The sequence below is a fragment of the Nipponia nippon genome, unplaced genomic scaffold (genome assembly GCF_047370975.1).
Source record: "Nipponia nippon isolate SJK-2023a ecotype South Korea unplaced genomic scaffold, ASM4737097v1 scaffold_2, whole genome shotgun sequence".
NCBI lineage: Eukaryota > Metazoa > Chordata > Aves > Pelecaniformes > Threskiornithidae > Nipponia > Nipponia nippon.
In genome coordinates this window covers 27,515,618-27,530,815 of record NW_028262336.1, presented here as the reverse complement: position 1 = coordinate 27,530,815, position 15,198 = coordinate 27,515,618, and the positions used below count along the sequence as shown (strand labels likewise).

The window sequence follows — 15,198 nt, the reverse complement described above, 5'->3', positions numbered from 1 at the left end:
TCTTGAGCCCGTTAGACAGCAGTTGTGAGAACAGAGTACAATGTTGTGTCCTTGCAACTGAACTCAAACAACTCTATAAGATGGCTTTCTTCATAAAACTAAGATCGACATTCATATTCTGTTTGTGCTCCCTAGACTTCCATATCACTTCATACTGTGCTAATGCAGTGTTTCTACTTCTCGGGTGATGATACTGCATCTTTTACAAATAATAGACAAAATCAAAAACTTGGGGCAGATTACAAGTGGTTTCAAGGAGAACCCTGAAAATAAGTGGGAACCGAATGAAGTGAATAACGTGGAAAGTTAATAGTTCTGAATTGCGTTAAATTTGGTTTTTTTAATAATCCAGATGGAAACAAGTTCAGGAACAGTGTAGAAATGAAGGACAGAGACTGAATTGTTGTACTTTGGTGCAAAGAGATGGCATTAAGACAATGAAAAATTAGAAACCATGTCACGGTGGGCATCTAAATCTTTCCTGACAAAGCATTAGTAAGCATTGCAGGGAAGAGTGCTTTGGGAATAATGGAATAAGTTTAATTAAAATAAATATTTCCCCGTTGCAATTTCCAGTTTTCTGTCATAAGTGGGACTGAATGGTCAGGGCTGTTTGATACAAGAAACCTGTGTCAAGCAACATCGCATCTTCCACCTTCAGGCTTTTTTCTGACTTGTACTTCCAACAGTTGTCAAAGTGTCACAATTTATAAACCTTTCAGTGGGATTTGTAAACCAGCCTTTGAACTGTTGCTGTGTCACTTCTGTGTGTTTTGTTTAGATTTTGATTGGAATATGTTCTCTTAGAATAAGACATGAGTACAGATCTTGTTCTAATGGAGATAAATTTTCTTTTTTTCATCTCATATATATATATACACACACACACACACAAGATACATACATAGATCTATCTTATATACCTATTACCTGTCTTATCTATATATCTTATATTTATTATATATCCCTATATATAAAATACATAGCTATAAAACTTTTCTTTCATATATCTGATCAAAGATTCCTAAAATATTTTAAATAAAAGAGCTCACAGGGGTGTATGTAGAATAGTTTTGTTTGTAAGACAGATATCCCTTTTATTTCTGTCTTTTTCATGTTTGTCACTGAACATTTAATTTACTATTCTAGTCTGTTTTGTTCCTCATAAAGCAGTTTAATATCTGAAGAGATGAGTTCAAGAATAACTTCATAAATTTTGTATCCTTTAGGAATAGGAGCTGTAATTGCATTTGAATCCATTTCTGAAGTTCCAAGCAAATACTGATTTGGTTTTTTTTCCTCCCCTCCCATAGAAGTGCATGCAAAAGGAAATTGAAAGGATCCTTTTATGGGGCACTTGTACTTCAACTGCAGATGAAGAGCCAAGCAATTTGTAGTTCTTTTACACTGACTCACTCATGTTTCTTGCTGCCTCTTCAGCTTCCCAACTGCATTTAAACTGTGTGTACTGGAGCCAGAAATACTCTTGAAATCTAGTCATACGAAAAAACCAAAAATTACTCATTTCTCATGCAGCAGTAGGTGGTAGTTCAAATTTTGTGTGTGTATATTCATACATATATGAGTATATGTTTGTGTGTGTATAAATATATATATATATATATATGTATATATATGCCTTAGTCCTAAGCTGATTCTGAGGGAGGAGAAAGGAAGTATAAAGGCGGGGGACACTTTACTAATGTTAAATTCCCAATATTCTCTACTATTAAAGCACCTCTGTTTGAAGTGCTTACTTAAATCTACGTTTTTTCACCTTACATGGGTGATCTCACACTGACAATGTTCGCTTCGTCTTCCAAAGAGTTTAAAATCCCTTTGTGTGTAAGTACATCCTTGGGGTGACACGGCACGAAGGGACGAGAAGGGGCTGGTAGCTCGTGCGCCAGCAAACGCCGGCCCCGCTGCTCAGCAGCTCTGTCTGAAGCAAAGCCCTCTGTCAGAGGAGGTTTGGGTTCTTCATGGAGCACCTCTCTGGGCAGGGAGGGGGTACGCCATGAGCAGATCAGTTGGGCAAAGTATCCATCAAAGTATTTTCCTCACTTAGGAATCGTGATAGCTTTTACTTGGGTCAGATCAAGTGCGTACAAGTTGTTGGTGTCTTCCAGTTGACGGCTTTTAACGTACACAGGGTACAGTGTAAATCATGAGATGGATGCTGTGCGTTTTGGGGGACGGACGGACGGACAGACACAGACACAGACACACACACAGAGACACACACACAGAGACACACAGAGACACACACACACACATAGACACACGCACGCGCGCGCGCACACACACCCCCACACACCCACACACACTCACTCAGTCATTCTGGAGAAGTCTTGTGTTTGCTTTGCCGGTTGTTTTTGTGGCGGCTGTTACAAGTATTTTGTTCATGCAAAGATATGGAAATTAGAAGATAGGAGACAGTCCTTTAGGAGAAGGCTTTCATGCCGTTACTCTACTGTGGTTTGTGGCGGGAATTCCACAGCATTCCTCTTGCAGTGGTTACTCGGTTGACTCTTTTTGCCCATTTCTACCCAGAACTCATGATTTCTGGCTAAAATTAGTTGCCAGTACCACATGAATACTTCAGTAATTGCTCTTTCTTCTATTCTTTTGTTTTGTTAAGATCTGAGTTTGGTTCTGTTGCACAACAATTAGGGCCTTTTAGAAGCTTTTGCCATGCATATCTCAATATATGCAGTATTTAGAATCACCAAGTGGTCCAGCTAGAACACAGCCCACTCCTCTCACCTAAGCAGAAACCAGTCTGCTGTAAATGACCCCAGCTGCAGGATTTCATATTCCTTGTTTCTTACATCTGGCTGTGGATCCTTCTGCTTGATAGCTGTGGGTTTGTCTCACCCTGCCTGTGCCTGATACCTCTCCTGGGGAGCAAAACCTCCAGGCTGGCTGCTTCACGCTCCCATCTCTGTAAAAATGATACTGGAAAACGTTGGGCACGAAGCCCCGTCAGTGAGTGGTGGCACAGTGACCGCCACGTGCCTCGGTGCGTGGGCCATCGGAAGGGCTGTGGCTGCTTTAAAACACCCACATCAAAGTGAAGGTGACGTGTTTGAGGTGGAGGTGCCAACCTGAAAAGCAAATGATTGTATCCTCGTTTCTCAAAAGTCCTGTCATGACAAAGCAGAATCCAACAAACGTAGGTGATGTATTTTGAAGTAACTTTATATCTCAAACTATTCAGGTCTAAATTTTAAAATATTTGCATTTATGATTCAGAATATTTAGAGAAAACCACATTGCAGCTGTTAGTTTTGTAAGCGCCCTTTTTCAGACTGTCTTGTGTTTTTACCCCCAACAGTTTCTCTGGAGCACGGTATTTTCTTTTTTGTTTTGTCGTGGGTGTTTTCTTCTGCACAGGAGGAAGCAAAGCTCAGCAGCACGTTGTATCCGCACCATCAGAGGGCACATGGAGGCAGCTTGGGCTGCAGTGCCGTCACAGACGGATGTTATTCCTGTGCGGCATCTGACCACCACTTGGGGCTGGGTGTAAAAAGATGTGGCTTGCCTGTGTGACTTGTTGGCAGTATTTGGGGAAAGGAGGGAGAGTGTATTTTGGTGACGGGTGTGATATACCCCCTTTTTGTTCATGAGGCCAAGAGGCAGGATCCGCCCATGCTTTTGAAATCGCATGATGTCATACTCATCCTGAAATAGCGTATAACTCTGACTAAGAGGTCACGAGCATTTTTCAGCAGTGGTGTTCCTTGCTGTTATCCACACCTTTAATTAAAATTTACCTTGAAGACTGCCTGAGGGACAGCCAGATGCAGGTGCTGGCTTTCAATATAGCTGCAGAGCTCTCCCTGCGTAGCTACAGCTCAGTCAAGTGACCTGCAAGCTCTGGCTGCCCTTGAGACTCGGCACAGCCTTGTGGCCCTCCTGCCTGTACTTGGGCACTTGCTAGAAGCTTTGGCGTCCTTGGTGTCCAAGGTTGAACATCTTTAGGAGCGATGGCCAAGCTGGAAACTTTTAGGTTTTCTCTGTCTACATCTGTTCCATACGTGCCTCTCCTCATCTTCCCATTGCTGTGCATGGTTCCTTCCCACCGGGGAAACAAGCTGCTGTCTTTTTCCTTCTTTCACAGCAGGGAAACTGAGGCACAGTAAGTCTCACTGTTGAGAGTTATATGGAAAGCTTTTCTTTAAGTCCTGTGGCTCAGGAGTGGAAGATAGTGCCTTAACTTCAGCCAAGTCTCATTTTTCATCTAGAAAAATCTGAGTATATTTTCAAGGTGCAAACTAGGAGGTTTAATTTCTCATTGTTTTTCCCTCAGCAGGTTAGGCCAAATTAATTTTGTCTATTTGGTGTATAAAATGTATGTTCAGGCTGATGTAATGATTGGGTAGTGTTGTAAATGTCGCATTGTAGGGAATAGTGTATTTTATAAGGGTTTGGTTTACAGTTTCTCATAAACTTCTGCCAAGCGAAGTTTTATGGTTTGTTCATTCTTGCATTAGGATAGTTAATATGGTAGGTTTTTTACTACAATAAATAATCCAAAAGTGTGCAGTCCAGTTTGTGCTGATAATTAGGCATCTGTGAAGTAAAACTAAAATCAATTTGTGCTATATAGCATGGTAATCATGTTTGCAACCCTGTACCAGACTGAGCTGAAGGATGAGTGCTTGTTTCCTAGATGCTGCAAAAAAATAGTTAGGGCTGTATACTTTTTGACTCCATAAAGAGCTTTTTTTTGTCAATGGTATCTGGAAAAAATGAGGTTTTTCTTAATTGCCTCCTCCAGCTCTAATCCAAGAAATCCTGGAAGGCTTTTAAAACTTGGCAATTTTTTCTAATGGTGGAAGCAGCATTGTATATGTGCCTGTTAGGCTGAATTGTTTCCAGGTGAGACCCTATGCTTTTAATTATCGGTCTTGTTCTAGCATTTGGGGAAGAGGAGTCACAGGGGCCTGACAGAATTGCTTTGCTGAGTAATTTGCTAGAGATCCTCACTTGATGTGGAGGAAGTGTGCATTTAATTTCTTTCGCTTTCTAGCTCTTTTTTTGTCTTTATGACTTAAGCGGTACAAAGATGGCAACACACATTTTACCTAGTGTCTTCCCTTCAGAAATGTCTGCAAATTAACCTCAGCATCAAATTATTTACAACTGAAATTCCCCAGTGTGCTGTCATTAAATCAGGATGTCACAAGGTGCGTTTAAATTGGCCATGGTCATGTAGTGCCCTGACCTGATACAACAACACACGGAGTCCTCGTGGTATGTCACCCTACTGCCTTGACACAAAGTAGGCAGACAGGCAATTGGGATGTCTGCCTGTGGCACATGTTTATGAAAAATGCCTAAGTTTAAATAGTGACACATAAGCCAGTAAATTCAGTAGTATACAAAAGTCAAGTATAAGGATTTTAAAAGTCAAATTTAATGGGGTTTAGTCATTTCTATACTTGGGAAATTCTCTTTCCTTTTGCAAGTGTAGCTTTGACTAGTAGTGCTTAGTTCCCTTTGGGTCTCTGCGTGGGAGTAGTGGGAGATCTAATGCAGGCAAGAGTCAGGAAGCTGTTGATATTTTAATTGCGAACGCAGGTAAATGCTACAGCTGGCATGGCCATTCTTTAGTGTTCTCCATGCTCACGGTGTTCCATCGACATGGACTATCCAAAGCATGAAATCCTCTTGCCCCGTTTCTCCCCATTACATCTCCCTGTGTCCCTCTCACCCTTTTTTCCCTGCTCACCTCTTCATCTGCCCCCAGAAAATTTTATTTGGAAATACAGCACGAAAGAAGAGCCTTTAGGGGATTGTTTGACCCAGGCATATTTCTGGCCATTGCATATTAACTGGTCAGGGAGATTAAGAAAAAGTAACCAAAATGCTCTGATCTTCTTTATCTGTTGCTCTGATGGGTACTTCAGTCTCTTTGGCAATTGAACTACAGCTGGAAGAAAGAAACACAGCTTGAACATGGAGAAAAAAATTGGCAAAACTAGGAGGATTAAGGTGGTGGTGTTGATATGCATTGCCTCCTCCCATTTCAAAGCGAGCTTTCTGTGTTGCGGCCCTAGAGAGCCTTAATGGACAGGCTTTCAGCCATGCGTGCTGTGTTGGCTGTCAGCAGCTGGGTGTCCTCCGTTTAAGGACGCCTGCAGGGAGACCATCTTCTGACACCTGGAGTGAACCCCTGCTGCGGCCGTGTGGGTGTCAGGGTCCCCAGGCAGTGGGGAGGTGCTGCAGGCCTGAGGAAGAGTCAGGCCCTGAACGGTGTCTGGATACAGAGCGTTGTTGATGCAGAAATCAAGGCAGGGAAGCGGGGGGCAGATATTCCCAAGATTCTTACTACTTCTTAAATCCTTCAATTTCTACCTGCTTCTTCATGCTTGTATCTAGTATGTAGTGACATTATGTTTCTTGACCATTCTTCCCTCCTCCTCCTCCTTCTCTCCCATTGTTCTTACTGTTAATGTTGTCTTGCAGCATTGAGTCAAAAATCTGAGGCTTAATTGCAAGTCCAACTCTGAGCCCAAAAGGTTTGTCTGAAGAACATAGAAATGGGATATCTGGAGTCCTTTTGAAGTTTTTATTATTCTAAAGCTAAAAAAGTCTTACTGATCAAGAAAAAGGAAGGTGCCGAGGCTAAATTCTTCATTGGAAACACACTCACTGGAATCAACATTTTGTCTCCGTTGAGTATTCATCTGTTTTCAAGCCATCTTGTCACTCCTGTTAAAACAAACAACAAGTTCTTGTTGATATAAGGTTTTTCATTAAATTGGAAAGTCAATTTCTAAAGTTTCAGTGAGAAATGCTCCAGTGGGAATCTCCTAAATGATTCTTTAAAAAAAAACAGAACTTAAAGAAAAATCCACCCCATACTCCCCAAGCAATTGAGCCAGTGAAGCTGAACCAGGCGTGAAGCTGGACGAAGGGCCTGTACTGCAGGTTCTGACTTAGAAGCAGGAAATAACTTGCATTTAGATGGATAAAAAGATTTCCCTTTTTACGTAGTGTGCAGACTGAGCTGTAGGCTGTTGATACCCCTGAAATTTAAGGAAAACTGAACCTTGTGCCAGCAGTGGTATGCCTATGGCAGTGCTTCAGGGCCTGCTTGGTGGGGAGCTCAGTCGTCCATGACACAGGAACGGGGAGGGGTGCAGCCAGAGGCAGCGTTCTCGTCAGCTGTCCTAATACAAATTGTTCCTAATTGGGAGTCAGTGCCCTAAAATGAACACTAGGAATTACAAACTTGCTTAGTTTTTCTTGCTTTTTTCCCCTCCTCTGAAGTTTGCCATCAGTGTAGGTTAATGCTAGTTATTAAAATAGGGGAATTTTGCACTACATGAATTGTCCATCAGTAAATTGATATTTCAGAGAAACTGAGTTCATTTGGGCTGATAGTGTGGAAGGTGTTCTGATTTTTGCAGTATAATATTTCAGCTAACTGGTTGGAAGTTCATATCTTCTTGATTTTTGTAGTAGAACTGTTAGAAACTAAAATAGAAAAAAGTGCTTTATACCTGTTCTAAAACATTATTAACAGTAGAGCTTATCTAAGAACGTCTGTGCTTTTATAAGTATTTTAATGATAAAACCCATTTGCTTTTCTTTATAAATGAAACTAAGGCATCACCAAAAGGTAGGCATAATGTTACTGCTTATGTTGAGTAACTGTAGGAGTATTTTGTCCTATTCGCATGTTTTATATGCTATTAGCATATTCTGTGTCTCACATTCTTACAATAATTGGGTTTGCCTCTCGTGTTGGCTGTTACTTAATATTCGGGTAGTTCATGATGTATTTTTAATCGCAATCTTTTTCCTTTTTAACGTGGAGGTTGTTAAAATAAAATTCAGAAAGTATAGAAACACCAGAGCATTAATGAATCTAGAAAGACTGGTAAGTGTTTGATTTCTTATTAGGGCAAGTAAAGTTAGAATGGAATTGATGAAACAGTGCATTGCTTTGAGAGGTAATTACAGTGATGCTGAGCTGGCAAATTCAATCACCATTTGAGTATAAACCATTAACTGAAGTGATGGATGAGGCTATGGGTGGAGAGAATTAATCTAATTGAGGAAGTGATGAGTAGAAGATAGCCAGGCTTTCATGACCCCTGGTAAAAGCAGTTTGCTAGCTGTGCGGGCTACCTATATGGCTTAAGTGAATGTTGAGCTCGTTTCAGGCGGTAAATGGCATCAAACCTGCACGTTTAGTAGAAGGTTGACTTGCAGAGAAGGGTTACGTTTTTTTGACCTCACAAAACAGAGCCATTGGCTGCCATGTCCTCCTTAATTAATAGGCAAAAATTTTAAGTTGTAATGAATTGTGATGACTGAAATGTGGGAGAGAAAGGTTCCACGTATATGTTCGTGTAGTAATGAACTCAAGAAACACTTCTGATATGTCTGCGAGATGTTCTGAGAAGTTCTTGTGACATCGTGATACATACCACCTCATTTCAAGCGCTTTTAATGCATTAAAAAATAGGAAGCGAGAAATTTACAGCTGGGTTTTTCAACACATACTGTCACACCAGCATGACTGTGTGCCGCAGGATGCATAGCTGGATATCCTTCCATAAAGTTGTCGAGCATTTCCTGCTCTATTTTACCTTTCAGTGATATTTGTGGTCTGTACTAGAAAGAAGAGCTCATCATTGGGGTGGTTTGTGGAAATTTAAGAATTTCATGTCTTGTGAGGTTGTGCTGTTACCAGCACAGTATAGTAAAGCATTTTCTGTAGTAAGTACTTTTTTTCCCTTTGCCTTCTAACAAAGGCTACACACTTCAAATACATGGATGCAACAGCAAAAACATATAGAGGTTTTTTTTTCCTGACAGAAGAGGCTTCTAATCCCCAATGCAAATATTTTGGCTTTGGTTACATGATGACAAGCCATTTCTTCACATGGGATCTCTATTTTGATCACTGCTGGGGAAAAAATAACACTCAAATTGTGACCTGAGTGAAAAAGAAAAGGTTAAAACAGTAAAAGGTTGGCCTGGAGAACTGGATCTATGCTTGCTTCTGCCATGAGAGTCTTCTGCTAGGTTTGGCATGCTGTGGCCACCACAAAAAGCTTGGTACAAAAGGTGCCCCTTTTTCTTCTGGCTATGTGGGTGGAGATAATATGCTCTGCAGAAGTCCTGGCCTCTTGCAGCTGCTGCTGGTGGCAGCTGTATTTAAAAAGTTTAAGATGGCACATTCTCTGAAAAATGTTGTTCAGTGTCTTAAATTGAGCATCCAGAGTTATTACATGCTGCTGCTATTTTTTTGTTTGCTTTCCCAACTGTAAAACACAGCTATTCTTCCAGTTTTACCATGGTGGTGTTGTGTGAGTGTACCAAGACGATGAATTCCACAAACAGGGCAAGTACTTGGTTTGGTAGAGAGTTCACACTGTCTGCCTTGGGTAAGCTGTAGGATAGCAGGTTGGACAAAGACACGCTGAATAGTCCATTCTGAGTATGGCAGAGGTTTTGTGGAAACAACCGTGATGTAACAGATCCAGATTTTTCTGCTGATTCTCAAGCTGGCTGAAATAGGGCTGCACAGGCGACCTTCGCTTTGCCCTCTTCCATCATATTCAGTCTTAATTCATTTTTGTGTCAGGATTTTGAATTTAATATTTATTCAGTGTCATCAGGCGCACAGAGCCTGATTTTGTGGGTTTGCAAATATGTTTACTTTTCTAGTATTTAAGTTTCTCTTTAGCAAAATAATCGAAGTGAGAAAGAATATGGGTTAAATATATTATTACTCTGCCCTTCTCTAAAAATGACATACTTCTTGCTGAATCCTCCATCTTCCAAAGAAAACTGCCAGAACAGTAACACTAGCAAAGGCTTTGTTTCAGAGAGAAAACCAGGTCAGTTTTGAAAAAGTGTTCTTGCATATCAGTCAACAGGTACCTTCTGTGAATGCACGAGATCAAATGTTACATGCTACCTCGTACACCCGTCTCTTTAAGCAGGTCAGCTGTGGAAAGAAATTTCTAACGGTACAAAGTACACCTTCTTGTTTAATTATGGGGAAACATATAAATGTATCTGTCAGAGGCAGCAGGGCAAGGAATGTGTGTTTGGTTTTTATGAATGTTCCATTTAAAAATTAGATTAAAAGATTTTTAGTGCAGCTTTCCTTGTTTTCTATCAAAGTTAATGTAACCAGGCACATTTCTGGTATTGTTTTTGCATAAAAGGTTACAAAAAATACAGTAAAAGGAGAGAGACAGTCTGACACACATAATTCAGTTGTTTGATAAGGTCTAAGAACTCAAAAGCAGCCGATGTGACACTTCTTGAAATAGCTTATTTCATTTTTTTTTTCCTATTAGGAAATGTTGAAAATAAACATAATTGCAACCTCTTCAGTAAAGGAAAACAAAAAGGAAAATAATTAGAAGTGACAAAATTAATGTCTGAAAAATGCTAGGCAATATGAATTGCTCATCCTGACTTGCTGTGCAATGGAAGGTGCCCATCTGAATTCTTAAAAGTTTAACTGTCTCTTTATAGGTGTTTATATGTGTCTGAATATTGCACTATTTCTTCTTGTTGTGAGATACCTGATTTACTAACCTAGTATAATCCAACCCTAATGAAAATAACGAAGGCAGGTTTTAAGCAGTTTGTGCTTTTGTGGTCGCTTAACAGACAGACCAGAAACATTACTGCTGAGATACCTTGTGGGTCAGACTTTCAATTCTGTAAATCACTGTAATTTTCTGGACTTCGATGCCAGTAAGCCATTTAAAAGATCAGTTACATAGACTGGAGGTCTGGCATAACCCTTTTCTTTCCTGACTCTGTGCCTAATCTCCCAACTGCAGTGCGGTTTAATTCTTGCCTTGCTGTCTGTTCCCACCTCCCCCATACTTCAGGAAAATAGACCTTTTTGGTATAACTCCCTACTCCCAGACTTTCAAGGTGAATGCTGAAATCTTCATTTCACACTTGGTTTTGACTTCCTTTTCTCTCTTCTACCCCGTGCAAAATTACTTTGGTAGTTCTTGTTTGAATTTACTGCCTGGATACTCAGTTTCACATCGCTGGTGTACTCAACTTAGTCTTGAAGTTGGCCAGTGTACCAAAGCCAAAGTTAAATAACAGAAGGTACAGTGAGGTGAGTGCTCATGTGCCAAAGTGCGCTGTTGGCTTAGTTTTTAGCCTTAAGTAGTTCCTGTGTTGATTCATAATGTTTAATTAGTGACACCATTCAGAGGAGTGCGGTGGTGGGATCAAACCCAGTTCCTGAGAAATCTCGTCCTTTGGTCAGAAGAAATTTTTCTAGCATGCAAGGTTTGGAAAAACATTAGGTGGAAAATCCCCAGGCCTCTGATGTGCGTGCTTGTTGAGGAAGAATTTGATTCCTTGCCTATTAGCTTTCTGAATTGCTTTTAACCAGAAGCCTGGTAATTAGGCCATCTCAAATGCACTCATCTTCTGGTTTGGATTCCAAGCATGTGTCCTGCTCTTCTAATTTGCTTTGTGTTTCTGTTTTGTGTTTTCTCATGTCATTAACTCTTAAAGCATGTAGAGATTCACAGTTGGTTCTGTCCATTTCCACTCCCAAAGTTAAAGAGCTTTGTGCTCTGGAGCTTTCCTGTACATTGGGATAAATAGGTATCTGTGCTCATCATTAATCTTTTGCTGGAAGCAAAACTAGACCAAGGCTGAATACTTGACAATCCAGTCCCATCACATGTTTCCTGGAGTTCGTTTGGGGGAGCTGTAGAACCTATAGAGAGTTGGGGGGTTTTGTGCTTTTGGGAGGATGAAGCACAAGATGCTGGAAACTGGGATGATGGCACCTGCAGTAGTGAAGGTTAGGGATGCATAAATTACCATCAGCTTGGCCTGTTACACTGAAAGAGCACAGGCTGCAAGTTACATGCAGCAATTGCTTCTCCTGTGTTAATTCCCACAGCTGTCCAGAGCCAGCATACATGGCCTTGCTCTCTGTAGGCAGATGGCGGCTTGTTGCTACTGCTGATTCGGTTCCTTTCCTGGAATTGGCTTTCCCCCAGCTATTTGCTCAGGCTTGGTGGCTGGTAAAAACCACAGTCCAGATGGAATCTATTTGCAATAAAATATAGTTGCAAAGTGTAGTGAATGCTAATCTTTCCAGATATTAAAACATCTGTCTTGAACACCTTTTCATTCTTTTTTACGCGCTGATGGAGTAGATGTTTTTGTTCAAGTTACTTGGTAAAATCATGGTTTAAATACATCCAAATGGATGAGCATTTATTGTGGACAAACGTGAGCCGCTTCCCAAAGCCAGTAATTAGTCCATAGTTAGTTGTTATCCTAAATTGAAAGCTTTGCCACGTTTTTGTATGAAGTTAATAGCTGGAGACAGAAACCTCTTCTTAAAACGTAGCTTATGCTGTGGCCCCATGAGTTCTGAAACAGTTAGAAAGAAAACTCATCATTCTTTTCATCTGTGTTCTGGCTTTGTCCCTGTTGCAGGTTATTGGAATACGGAAAGTAAACTCTCAATTACTAATGTTTTCTTGTTCCTTGAACAGCAAGAAGTTTGCTTTCCTTCACTTTCCTTTACGTTTCCTTCAGTTTTATCTTCACAAAGTAACAGGATGATGCATGCTTCCAAGTGAACTGAGTAATAGATTGCTGCCAGCTCTTACTGCAGTGCTGTATTGAGAAAAGGAAGTTATTAGATATACATTACAGATCCATGGTTTAAATGTTGCTTGTAACGATGTGCTTAGGTGCATACTAGCATGAGCGGTACAGGAGTATGTGTTTTAAAACCAGAAATACGTCCATCGGAGTGGGCCGTATGTTTCTGTTGGAGTCAATGGAACCGATTACCTCTTAAGGCTGCCCGGAACCCCAGTGTGTCTGCAGCATTGGAAACAGAGCTGAAACCACCAAACTTCAAGTACCCCGTTTCACCACACACAGGAGCGTAGATGATGTGTATTAATTACCCAGCGTGCTACTTGGACGCTCAAAGGAAGCATCATTTCCATGATAGGGCGAATGGATTTTAATATCCCATATGTGAGGAGGTTGAAGTGGAAGGTTCAAAGCCATGATGACCTCTGCGTCCACCATGAAAGGGAAGTGCTGGCCCTCCTTGCTAAAAGTCTCCACTGCCAGGAGACTGAGATATACGAATGTTGTCTGGGGGGGTTGCAAGTATTTTCATGGCTGCATTCAAGCCTAACAATTTACCTCCGTTGTTAACTGAGGAACTGTTAAATTCAGATGATGATAATATGGCTTTACAAATCTGTGAACTTATCAGTGTATCAAGTAATTTTTTTGAGCAGCCTTTGAAAAATCCTGTCACTGGCACCACTAAGCTAAGGCAAAATGTCAGCAATTCCTTGTAAACAAGACACTGCAGTCTGTGGTGCTAATAAAACCCTGGCAGGGATGGTATCAAGGGAATATACAGAAAAAGCTGTCAAGGTGTTGTGGTTTAACTCCAGTCAGCAGCTAAGCACCACACAGCTGCTCGCTCACCCATCCCTCCACGGTGGGATGGGGGAGAGGATCAGAAGGGCAAAAGTAAGAAAACTTATGGGTTGAGATAAAAACAGTTTAATGATTGAAATATAATAATAATAATAATAATAATAATAATAATAATAATAATAATAATAATAATAATAATAATAATAATAATAATAATGATGATAATTTGCAATGAAAAGGAAAACAACAAAAAGGGAGAGAGGAACAAAACCCAGGAAAAACAAGTGATGCAACTGCTCACCACCCGCCGACCGATGCTGAGCCTGTCCCTGAGCAGCAGTTGTTGCCCCCCAGCCAACTCCCCCCCAGTTTAAATACTGAGGATGGCATCATATGGTATGGAATAGCCCTTTGGCCAGTTCAGGTCAGCTGTCCTGGCTGTGCCCCCTCCCAGCTTCTTGCTGGCAGGGCATGAGAAGCTGAAAAGTCCTTGCCTAGTGTAAGCACTGCTTAGCAACAGCTAAAACATCAGTGTGTTATCACATTATTCTCATGCTAGATCCAAAACACGGCACTCTGCCAGCTACCTGGAAGAAAACTAACTCTATCCCAACCAAAACCAGGACACAAGGTATCGTGGTTCCAGGAGAAACGAGACTGAGTCATACTTGTTTACAGAAGAAGGTAAAATGTAATAATAATACTAGGAAGTAAGCACACCTGGTATTACTATTGAATAAAACTCCAAGACTTCTGAGAAAGAAGTCAGTATCCACATTCATTTAGTAGTAAAACTTTGTTTGAAAATGGTGGATTTACACTGGTTGCTGTGATAAAAGATGTGCAGAAGTTAGACATGCTGTCTGGGAAACAGCACCGTGGTGGTGCTAATTGAGAAATGTGAACGGTACCAGAGCATTCAGCATGACAGGGAGAAACAGCTCTAAACACTGTGCAAGAGAGGGTTTTGTCTCGGTTTAAAAAGTTGATGCTTTATTCCAAATTTTGAAGTATAACTTCATTCCCTTCTCTGTTGCTCTCTATTGTCCCTCTCACATGCATGCTCTTTGAAGAGCCAGGATGATAACAGTGGTTAAATCTAAGGAAACGAAGCCAAGCATAACTTTTCATGTTTCTTACAAGACGTGGTACCTTTTCTAATACTACAAATACGTGAAGTCCACCCACTGTCTTTGCAGCAGAAGCGCATCAAGAGGTAGCATTGTTTATATTAAACCTGTGTCTTCAAGCATGAGGCTCCAAGTCCCCTGATGCCTGACAAATACTGGGGGATCTCCTCCTTCCCCCTGGCTCCTGGGAGTGCTGCTAAGGGGCTGCAGGGTACTGTCGCTTTTCTCACCTCTTTCATACCCGTCGCCTCTGAGACCGTGTGGTCACCTTCAGTAGGCACCGCTGAGCATGGTTACTGCGATTGACTCTTAGGAGTGTGTGGCTTAGTGGGTAGCCTTGATACCTAATGTGAAACTGTTGCTGCTGTTACTCTTAGGCCTTGCTAGGATACGTCCCTGCCTGTTGTGTATTCGTGCCGTTTGGTCTGCGATACTGTGTGGTATAGCTGAGCGTGATTAAACCGCCAGAATAATGCCAGTCCAGGTAGTTTCTGGTATTTGGCTTCATTCGAGAAGAAACTTGTTAAGAGAGCATAAAGCACTTCATCTCTCCATCCGCTTCTCTTTGGAAGACAGTACTAATAGGGGAAGAGACTAACTCATCTTTGTATAAATAAAAATA

General features: G+C 41.1%; 1 protein-coding gene across 4 annotated transcripts in view; it reads left to right on the top strand.

Moving 5' to 3' along the window:
* The window catches only part of APP (amyloid beta precursor protein), a 224,362-nt gene that overhangs the window by 108,868 nt on the left and 100,296 nt on the right, over nucleotides 1-15,198 (top strand). The gene's annotated exons all lie outside the window — the stretch shown is intronic.